This window comes from Meriones unguiculatus, chromosome 12 (genome assembly GCF_030254825.1).
Source record: "Meriones unguiculatus strain TT.TT164.6M chromosome 12, Bangor_MerUng_6.1, whole genome shotgun sequence".
NCBI lineage: Eukaryota > Metazoa > Chordata > Mammalia > Rodentia > Muridae > Meriones > Meriones unguiculatus.
The window spans coordinates 59,175,967-59,188,093 of NC_083360.1; positions in this window are offsets into that span (position 1 = coordinate 59,175,967).

Below are 12,127 nucleotides of genomic sequence, written 5' to 3' on the forward strand. Positions count from 1 at the left end.
GTTTGGTTAAAAGCTTGGGAAAATCATTTGTGTTTTCTTCTGAGTAGCCCTCTCTTTGCTTTTGTGTTTCAGGCCTTTCTGTCTTGCAATCAGAGCCTCCTGATATATGTGCAGGTGTCTCTTTATCTTACTCCCAGATAGTCACTTGACTTTCTGATCTTAGCCATTCTGAGGGGAATCTCAGAGTCGATTTGATTTATATTTCCCTGATGACTAAGAACTTTGTGCATTTAAGTGTTTCTATACCTTTCAATATCCCTCTGTTGAGAATTCTGTTTATTTCTATATGCCATTTTTTCCTTTTTTCTTTTTATTATTAGTTACATTTTATTAACTCTGTATTTCAGCTGGATCCTGCTCCCCCATTCCCTCCCAATCCCACCCTCTCTCCCTCATCTCCTCCCTTCCCCTTTCCAATTCCACTGATTGGGACTTTCATCTGACCCTGTTTTATCAGGTATCTTCAGGACTGGCTGCAAAGTCCTCCTCTGTGGCCTAGCAAGACTGTTCCTCCCTTGGGAGATGGGGAGGTCAAAGAGCCTGCCATTGAGTTCATGTCAGAAATAGTCCCTGTTCCCCTTACTAGGAAAAATCAATTGGTTACTGAGCTACCACGGGCTACATCTGGGCAGAGATTCTAGGTTATATTCCACCAAGAACCATGTATGGATATAACCTAGAACCTCTATATGCCATTTTTAATTGGATTACTTGGGTTGTTGGTTTTAATTTCTTGAGTTCTTTATATATTCTCAATATTATTCCTCTGTCAGATGTAAGGTTGGTGAAGATCTTTTATAAATCTGTAGGCTGTCATTTTGTTCTATTGACTATGTGTTTGCTTTACAGAAGCTTTTCAGTCACATAGAGACTTTGAAAACTTAAACAGCCTGGACATATTAACTATGCCTGTGCCCTCCAAAACACACACAATTAAAAAACACCTCCTTTTCCCTTTTGAATGACATATTACTTGTACTTTGCTACTTCACACTCTTTTGCACCCTTATCAAACCTACTCTTGAAATAGTTCAGTTTTTACATTCCTGATTTCTGAAATGACTTCAGTATTTGTACTGACACTTAAAGATTCTGAGCAAAATGTGTTTGATGAGATAAAGCCTGTGATCTTTGTCTTTCTGGGCTTGGGTTACCACACTGAATGTATTTTCTGGTATGATGAAATCTCAAAGTTATTTTAAATTGCATTTCCCTGAATGCAAGGGTGGATAAATATTTTTGATATGTTCTTTGTCAATTATTTCGTTCCTTTGAAAATTCATCATTCAGATCCCATATCCATTTTTTGAATGGATCTTTTGGGCTTTTTTTTCTTCTTTTTTAAAATTTATTTACTTTTTATTAATTACAGTATATCTACTTTGTATTACAGCTGTAGCCCCCTCACCCATCTCCTGTCAATTCCACATTCCCACTCTCAACTCTTCCCATGCCCCTCCCTAAGTCCATTGATAGGGAAGGTCCTTCTCCCATTACCTGACACTAGCCTTTACACAATGGAATTCTACTCACAATTAAAAATGAGGAAATCATGAAATTCACAGGCAAATGGTAGGAACTAGAAAAGATCATCCCGAGAAAGGTATTCCAGCAACAGAAAGATACACATGGTATGTACTCACTTATAAATGGATATTAGACATATAATATAGGATAAACATACTAAAGAAGCTAAAAAAGAAGGAGGACCCTGGGTAAGATGATCAATCCTCACTCAGAAAGGAAAATGGGAGAGACATTGAAAGAGGGAGAAAATAAGGAACAGGACAGGAGCCTACCACAGAGGGCTTCTGAAAGTCTTTACAAAGCAGGGTATCAATGCAGATGCTGAGACTCATAGCCAAATTTGGGGCAGAGTGCAGGGAATCTTATGAAAGAAGGGGGAGATAGAAAGACCTGGATGGGACAGGATCCCATAAGGAGAGCAACAGAACAAAAAAAAATCTGGGCACAGAGGTCTTTTCTGAGACTGATACTCCAGCCAAGGACCATGCATGTATATAACCTAGAACCTCTGCACAGATGTAGCCCATGGGAGCTCAGGCTCCAAGTCAGTTCCCTAGTAAGGGGAATAGGGACTGTCTCTGACATGAACTCATTGTCTGACTCTTTGATCACCTCCCCGTGAGGGGGGAACAACCTTACAACACCACAGACAAAGAGATGCAGCCACTCCTGATGAGACCTCATAGGCTCTTTTGTTTTTTAAGGTCTTAGTTTATTGTGGTTTTTATATGTGCTGGATATTAATCCCCTGTCAAATGTATACTTGGCAAATATTTTCTCTCATTCAGTGGCCTCTTGCTTACCTGATACACTGTTTTTCAGCTATGCTTAATCTTGTTTTGTGAATTCTACTTCTTAAGAGTTGGCCTTAAATCTAGGATAACTAGAATTCTGTTCAGGAAATTCTTTCCTACAGCATCCTTATGTAGAGGACTGTATACATTTTCTTTTAGCAGTTTTCAGTTTTTCAGGTTTCACACATAGGTCTTTGATCCATTTTAAGTTTGTTTTTCTGCAAGGTGACAGACAAGGATCTAATTTTATTCTTCTTAATATGGATACCCAGTTATACCAGAACCATTTATTGAAAATCCTTTCTATTCCTCTGTTATATTTTTGGTATCTTTGTCAAATATTAAGTGGTTGAACTTAAATATACTAATTTTTGGGTATTTTTTTGAACACAGATTTTTCTGTACAATTAGAAAGCTTATGGTATTAGTTATTTTTCTGATGGTAACACAGGATAAGAGAAGCATCTCAAAAAAAGGAGAGGGAGGGAGTAATTGGGAGGGGAGGAGGGAGCGGACAACGGGGGATGCAAAGTGAATAAAGTGTAATTAATAAAAATTAAAATTAAAAAACTAAAAAAAAAATTCAAAAAAAGGTCATATCGAAGGGGAGGAGGCCCTGTGCTATCACGGTACTAGAGGGAGGGGCATGGGAGAAGAGGGAGGGAGCACAGTATTGGGAGAGGCCTAGGGAGGGGGTATAGCTGGGATACAAAGTGAATAAATTCTAATAAATGAATCAGAGTGGCTTCCCTAGTAAGGGGAACAGGGACTCTCTCTGGCATGAACACTATGGCTAGCTCTTTGACCTCCCCAGCGCCCCCTGTGGGAGGACCAGCCTAGCTAGGCCACAGAGGAGGACACTGCAGCTAGCCCTGTTGAATCCTGATAAACTAGGTTCAGATGGAAGGGGAGGATGACCTCCCGATAAGTGGACTTAGAGAAGGGCAAGGAGGAGATGAGGGAAGGAAGGTGGGATTGGGAGCAAATGAGGGAGGGTGCTACAGCTGGGACAAAAAGTAAATAAACTTTCCATGTATGTGGACCTATCTGCATTGCCCACGTGACCTGCTGGGGTTGGCTACCCAGAGGCTATTTAAGCTGTGGGTTGGCTTTCCCCAGGGTCAGATGATTGTTCAAGGTTCCTGAATAAACTGCATTGAAAAAAAAATGTTAACAATAATATAATAAATAACACACAAAGTAAAAAGTAAATAAACTGTAATTAATATAAAAAATTAAAAAAAGAAAAAATATGAATAAAGGAAGGAAGAAAGGACATATAAGAGGATTTTAGTTGAAAAATCATATGAGTAACCTGGGATAATGAAAGCTGAGTGCCTTTGCAAATGATCTGGTCACAACTGAAGTTGAAATAAATCACCTCCATAATTGGAGGGTTCTTAAGTGAAAAAAAAAATAAAAGTTTTATAATTGCTTATAATTTAAAAGATGCTAAAAATTCATGATGGCATTATAGAGGCATGATGTCTGAATAAAGAATCTGGGAGGTTTCATATAAAAAAAATCTATGTATTGTACCATTCAAATGATACAGGTCACAAATATTTAAAGTGGTTCACCACCCGTTTTCCAGCTGTTATAAATTTTTGAAACTCTGTCAGAGAGTGGCAAACACATATTGTATATTAATATTTAAATGTCCTTACAGTTCACTTTGCAATTTTGCAATAAATTCATATTCTCAGATGAAAATTTTTAGTACAGTTGTGAATTTTATCATCTAGTAAAAAGGTGAAATGTTCATGATCCAGATGACAGAGATATGATATCACTACACTCATTTCCAGAGTTATAATATTGATCACATCAATTAATAATCATTTATGATCTAATAATCAAAACATTAAGATAGCCTCTTGTTTGAAACCAAGGATGAAGATAACAATCACAAAAAGTGATACCCTCTCTAAAATTGGTTTTGATTCATATTTCCTGTGATGGATAGTGTATATGGTGTCACTCCGAATTTAGAAGCAGTTGAACTGGGATTAGACTGGGAAAAACTTATAATAACATAATTAGAAGTAAATTTAGCATGTGGAAGATATAAATTGACCAGGAGAACAAAGCAGAGACTATTGTGTGATTCTTTTCTCCGTGCATCAGCAACACTGTAAATAACCTCAGTTTATTTACTTATTTATTTTTACTGAAAACAGTCATTTCTTTTGAAAAATATTTTGAAATATAATCACAAAATTTTACTTCAAAATATCAATAATGTGAAAAAGCTTTGAAATTAAAATAAATAGTGAAGATATTTTTTTTTTTTTTTTTTTTTTTGCAGTATGGCCATTTTCACAATGTTAATCCTACCAATCCATGAGCACGGGAGATCTTTCCATCTTCTGATATCTTCTTCGATTTCTTTCTTCAGAGACTTGAAGTTTTTCTCAAACAGGTCTTTCACTTGCTTGGTTAGAGTCACACCAAGGTACTTTATGTTATTAGGGGCTATTGTGAAGGGTGTTGTTTCCCTAATTTCTTTCTCAGCCTTTTTGTCTTTGGTATATAGGAGGGCTTCTGATTTTTTTGAGTTGATTTTGTATCCTGCCACTTTGCTGAAGGTGTTTATCAGCTGAAGGAGTTCTCTGGTTGAATTTTTGGGGTCGCTCATGTATACTATCATATCATCTGCAAATAGTGACACTTTGACCTCTTCCTTTCCAATTTGTATCCCCTTGATCTCCTTTAGTTGTCTTATTGCTCTGGCTAGGACTTCAAGTACTATGTTGAAGAGATATGGGGACAATGGACAGCCTTGTCTTGTCCCTGATTTCAGTGGGATTGATTTAAGTTTCTCTCCATTGAGTTTGATGTTAGCTATAGGCTTGCTATATATTGCCTTTACTATGTTTAGGTATGTGCCTTGTATCCCTGATCTCTCCAAGACTTTAAACATGAATGGGTGTTGGACTTTGTCAAATGCTTTTTCGGCATCTAAGGAGATGATCATGTGGTTTTTCTCCTTCAGTTTGTTTATGTAGTGGATTACATTGATGGATTTCCGTATGTTGAACCACCCTTGCATGCCTGGGATGAAGCCTACTTGGTCATGGTGGATGATATCTTTGATGTGTTCTTGGATTCGGTTTGCAAGTATTTTATTGAGTATTTTTGTGTCAATGTTCATAAGAGAGATAGGCCTGAAGTTTTCTTTTTTTGTTGGGTCTTTGTGTGGTTTAGGTATTAAGGTGACTGTGGCTTCATAGAATGAGTTTGGTAGTGTTCCTTCTGTTTCTATTTTGTGGAATAGCTTGAGGAGAATTGGAGTTAGCACTTCTTTGAAGGTCTTGTAGAATTCTGTGCTGAAGCCATCTGGTCCAGGGCTTTTTTTGGAGGGGAGACTGTTAATGACTGCTTCGATTTCCTTGGGAGATATAGGGCTATTCAGTCTTTCTACCTGATCTTGACTTAGTTTTGGTAGATGGAATCTTTCAAGAAAATTATCCATTTCATTTAGATTCTCAAATTTTGTGGCATATAGGCTTTTGTAGTATGACCTAATAATTGTTTTGATTTCCTCAATGTCTGTGGTTATGTCCCCATTTTCATTTCTGATTTTGCTAATCTGGATAGTTTCTCTCTGCTTTTTACTTAGTTTGGCTAAGGGTTTGTCTATCTTGTTGATTTTCTCAAAGAACCAGCTTTTTGTTTCATTGATTTTTTGGATAGTTTTATTTGTTTCTAGTTGATTGATTTCAGCCCTTAGTCTGCTCCTCTTGGGTGTATCTGCTTCTTTTTTTTCTAGGGTTTTCAGTTGGGCCATTAAGTTGTTTGATGTGATGTTACGAATTTCTTCTTGTAGGCACTTAGTGCTATAAATTTTCCTCTGAGCACTGCTTTCAATGTGTCCCATAAATTTGGGTATGTTGTGCCTTCCTTTTCATTGAATTCTAGGAAGTCTTTAATTTCTTTCTTTATTTCTTCCTTAACCCAGCTGTCATTGAGTAGTAAGTTGTTCAGTTTCCATGTGCGTGTCGGCTTTTTGTTGTTTCTGTTGTTGTTGAGGTCGAGCTCTAGTCCATGGTGGTCAGATAGTATACAAGGGATTATTTCAATCCTTTTGTATCTGTTGAGGCTTGCTTTGTGGCCCACTATATGGTCTATTTTGGAAAAGGTTCCATGCGGTGCTGAAAAGAAAGTGTACTCTTTTGAGTTTGGGTGAAATGATCTGTAGACGTCTATTAGGTCCATTTGATTTAGGGATTCTGTGAGTGCTTTTATTTCCCTATTTGGTGTCTGTCTAGTTGATCTGTCCCTTGGTGAGAGTGGAGTGTTGAAGTCTCCCACTACTAAGGTATTAGGATCAATGTATGATTTAAGCTTTAATAATGTTTCATTTACGAATGTTGGTGCTCTTGTATTTGGGGCATAGATATTCAAGATTGTGATGTCCTCTTGGTGGAATTTTCCTTTGATGAGAATATAGTGGCCCTCCTTATCTTTTTTAATAACTTGGGTTGAAAGTCTATTTTATTAGATATTAGGATGGCTACTCCAGCTTGTTTTCTGGAACCATTTGCTTGAAAAACAGTTTTCCAGCCCTTTACTCTGAGGTAGTGTTTGTCTTTGTTGCATAGGTGTGTTTCTTGGATGCAACAGAATGTTGGATCCTGTTTCCTTAACCATTCTGTTAGCCTGTGTCTTTTTATTGGTGAGTTGAGTCCATTGATATTGATAGATAATAGTGACCAATGCATGTTAGTTCCTTTTGTAATGGAGTCGATGATCTAACCCTGTTTCATTGCTTGTTTTCTTTTCATTGTTGTTGGGACATTATCTGTATGCCCTGTTTTCTTGGGTGAGTTTGTTTTCATTGGATTGGAGTTTTCCTTCTAGTATCTTCTGTAGGGATGGTTTGCTGTGTAGATATTGTGTAAATTTAGTTTTGTCATGGACTATTTTGTTTTCTCCATCTATGTTGATTGAAAGCTTTGCAGGGTATAGTAGTCTGGGTTGACATTTGTGATCTCTTAGAGTCTCCATGATACTTGCCCAGGCCCTACTGGCTTTCATAGTTTCTGATGAGAAGTCAGGTGTGATTCTGATAGGTCTACCTTCATATGTTACTTGGCCTTTTTCCCTTGCTGCTTTTAATATCTTTTCTTTGTTCTGTAGATTTAGTGTTTTGACTATGATGTGACGTGATGTGTTTCTTTTCTGGTCTATTCTATTTGGAGTTCTGTAGGCCTCTTGTATATTTATGGACATCTCTTTCTTTAAGTTGGGAAAATTTTCTTCTATGATTTTCTTGAAAATATTTTCTGGAGCTTGGAGTCTGGAGTCTTCTTTTTCGTGAATTCCTATTATTCTTAGATTTTGTCTTTTCATAGCATCCTTGATTTCTTGGATATTTTGTGATTGGAACTTGTGATATTTTCTGATTTTCTACAGATTCTTGGATATTTTGTGATTGGAACTTGTGATATTTTCTGATTTTCTACAGATTCAATGCAATTCCCATCAAAATACCAACTCAATTTTTTACAGACCTTGAAAAAAAGATTCTCAGCTTCATATGGAGAAACAAAAAACCCAGAATCTCCAAAACGATCCTGTACGACAACAGATCATCTGGAGGTATCTCCATTCCTGATCTCAAGCTGTACTACATGGCAACAGTAATAAAAACTGCATGGTATTGGCATAAAAACAGAAAGGAGGATCAATGGAACTGCATAGAAGACCCAGAAATAAATCCACACACCTATGAATACTCGATATTCGACAAAGAAGCCAATTCCATTCAAAAGAAAAAAGACAGCATCTTCAACAAATGGTGCTGGACCAACTGGATGTCTACATGCAGAAAAATGAAAATAGATCCATATTTATCAACCTGCACAAAACTAAAGTCAAAGTGGATCAAGGACCTCAACATAAAACCAGATACCCTAAATCAATTGGAAAAAAAAAGTGGGGAACAGCCTAGAACTCATTGGCACAGGAGACAACTTCCTGAACAGAACACCAACAGCACAGGTTCTAAGAGCAACAATCAATAAATGGGACCTCATGAAACTGAAAAGTTTCTGTAAAGCAAAGGATACCGTCATCAAAACAAAACGACTGCCTACAGATTGGGAAAGAATCTTCACTAACCCTTTATCTGACAGAGGACTAATATCCAGTATATACAAAGAACTAAAGAAGCTGAAAAGCAGCAATCCAAGTAATCCAATTAAAAAATGGGGAACAGAGCTAAACAGAGAATTCTCGATAGAGGAATATCGAATGGCAGAAAAACACTTAAAGAAATGCTCATTCTCATTAGCCATCAGGGAAATGCAAATCAAAACGACCCTGAGATATCACCTTACACCCATCAGAATGGCCAAGATGAAAAACTCAAGCGATAACACATGCTGGAGAGGTTGTGGAGAAAGGGGAACCCTCCTCCACTGCTGGTGGGAATGTAAACTGGTACAACCACTCTGGAATCTGGCACTTTCTAAGACAAATAGGAATAGTGCTTCCTCCAGACCCAGCTATACCACTGCTAGGTATATACCCAAAGGTTGTTCAAGTACACAAAAAGGACACTTGCTCAACCATGTTTATAGCAGCTCTATTTGTAATAGCCAGAACCTGGAAACAACCCAGATGTCCATCAACGGTGGAATGGGTACAGAAATTGTGGTATTTTTATACAATGGAATACTACTCAGCAATCAAAAAGGAGGAAATCATGAAATTTGCAGGCAAATGGTGGGATCTAGAAAAGATCATTCTGAGTGAAATATCCCAGAAAGAGAAAGACAAACATGGGATATACTCACTTATATAGACCTATAAGATATGATAAACATAATGAAATCTATACACCTAAAAAAGATAATCAATTGAGTGGACATGGGGTAAGATGATCAATCCTCATTTAGAAAGACAGATGGGATGTGCATTGAACGTATGACAGGAGTCTACTGAGCGCATCTGAAAGACTCTAACTAGCAGTGTTTTCAAAGATAAGACTCATGACCAAACCTTTGGCAGAGTACAGGGAATCATAAGAAAGAAGGGGAATTAGTCTGATGGGGAAAGGATAGGAGCTCCACAAGGACCAAATATATCTGGGCACAGGGTCTTTTCTGAGACTGACATTCAACCAAGGACCATGTATGGATATAACCTAGAACCTCCACTCAGATGTAGCCTGTGGTAGCTCAGTAACCATTTGGTTTCCCAAAGTGAGGGGAACAGGGACTATTTCTAACAGGAACTCAATGACTGGCTCTTTGGTCTCCCCACCCCCGAAGGGAGGAGCAGTCCTGTTAGGCCACAGAGGAGGGCTTTGCAGCCAGTCCTGAAGATACCTGATAAAGCAGGATCAGATGAATGGGGAGGAGGTCCCCCCTATGGACTTGGAAAGGGGCATGGTGGAGATGAGGGAGGGAGGGAGGGACTGGGAGGGAATGAGGGATCGGGACACGGCTGGGATACAGAGTTAATAAAATGTAACTGATAAAAAAAAATACAAAATAAAAAGTAAAAAAAAAAAGATATTTTTTTTTCTAGATTTGGAATTGGTAATCAGGAGCAGGAGTTTTTACCAGTCTTAAATTTCACTTCATGTTCACATAAAAGGACTAATTTCAAATAGTTGTTATTTGCTGTTTATTAAATGACCTACTTCTGTTTATCAAATTCCACCAACTATTTATATGATTCTTTGTTCTTTTATAGTGAGTTCTATAATATTGGTACACAAAAGTCCTCATTCAAATACAGGATATAGATAAATTCACAACAGCAAAAAAAAAAAACACAAAAACAAAACAACAACAAAAAACAAGCACAGAAACATACTATTACCACCAACTCCTTAATAAAGGGAACTAACATTCACTGGACACTAATATCTATCAACATCAATGGACTAAAAACTCCAACAAAAACATTCAAGCTAAAAGAATGGTTGCAGAAATAGGGTCCAACATTCTGTTGCATTCAAGAAACAAACCAAGATATTCACAACCTCAAAGTAAAGAGCTGGAAAAGGGTTTCCAAACAAACAGACACAAGAACCAAGCTGGAGTAGCCACCCTAATATCTAATAAACTAGACTTTCAACCAAAATTAATCAAAAGAGATGGGGAAGGACACTTCATTCTCACCATAGGAAAAAACTACCATGAAGACATCATAATCCTGAACTTCTATGCCCCAAATACAAGAGCACATGGATTTGTAAAAGAAACATTTTTAAAAGTTAAATCACACATTGATCACAACATATTAATAGTGGCAGACTTCAACACCTCACTCTCACTAAAGGACAGATCATTGAGACAGAACCTAAACAAAGAAATAATGACAGTGTTCTTAAATCAAATGGATCTAATAGATGTCTACAGAACTTTTCACCCCAAAACAAAAAAAAATACACCTTTATCTTAGCACCTCACGGAAACTTCTACAAAATTGACTATATAATCAGGCACAAGATGAGCCTCAACATATAGAGGAAGACTGAATTAATTCCATGTATCCTATCAGAACATCATGGTCTACAACTATACTATTGAACTATTCTGTTCAATAACAACAGAAAGAGCAAACATCTACACACTCATGGAAAAGAGAAAAAAAAAAACCCTATTCAACTACAGCTGTGTTAGTTAAGAAATAAAGAAAGAGATCAAAGGCTCAAAGACTTCTGAGAATTCAATGAAAACGAAGGCACAACATACCCAAATTCATGGGACACAAATGACAGCAGTGATAAGAGGAAAGTTCATAGCACTAAGTGCCTTAATAAAGAAATTTGAGACATCACATACAAGCTACTAAATGGCACACCTGAAAGCCTTCTAGGAAGAGAGAGAGAGAGAGAGAGAGAGAGAGAGAGAGAGAGAGAAGCAGAAATACCCAAGAGGAGTAGACAGCTGGAAATAATCAAATTCATGGCCAAAATCAACAAATTAGAAACAAAATGAATAATTCAAAGAATCGATGAAAGCAAGAGCTGGTTCTTTGAGAAAATCAACAAGATAGACAAACCCTTAGCCAAACTAACTAAAAGGCAGAGAGACACTCTGCAAACCAACATAATCAAAAATGAAAAGGGGGACACAACAACAGACACTGAGGAAATCCAAAGAATCATTATGCTCTGCATACACAACAAAATTTGGAAATCTAAATGAAATGGACAATTTGCTTGATAGATTCCATTTACTGAAGATGACTCAATACCAGGTAACTAAATTAAATAGTCCTATATGCCCTAAGAAAATACAAGCAGTCATCAAAAGTCTCCCATTTAAAAAGAGCTTAGGGCTAGATGCTTTCAGCACAGAGTTCTGCCATAACTTCAAAGAAGAGTTAATTCCAAGTATCTTCAAACTATTCCACAAAATAGAAACAGAAGAAACATTACCAAACTCATTCTATGAGGCCACAGTCACCTTGATACTGAAGAGTTTAAGTTAGCCTAAGTATAGTTAACCTGAGTATAACTCCATTTTGAAATAAAGAGCCATCTTGACTGGGAGCTAAATTCAGGTACCAGGAAATATCACAAAATGTGCACCTGACAGAAAACAAAGTTAACTCTCCTAGCAACAGCCTCCAAGAATAAATACTTCATAGAAAATAAAGACAATCTCCCTGGCAATAATCAATGAGAATCAGTTGAGAATCGAGTGGGAAAAATCTTCCCAATGTTTCAGATATAGTTTAAAAGAATAGCCATTGTGATTGTATGTCTTAGGCAAAAATTAGGCAATTGTGCCACAAAGAAGGTCACCTCGTTCCTCTAGCTTTTACTTAATCCTGTAATG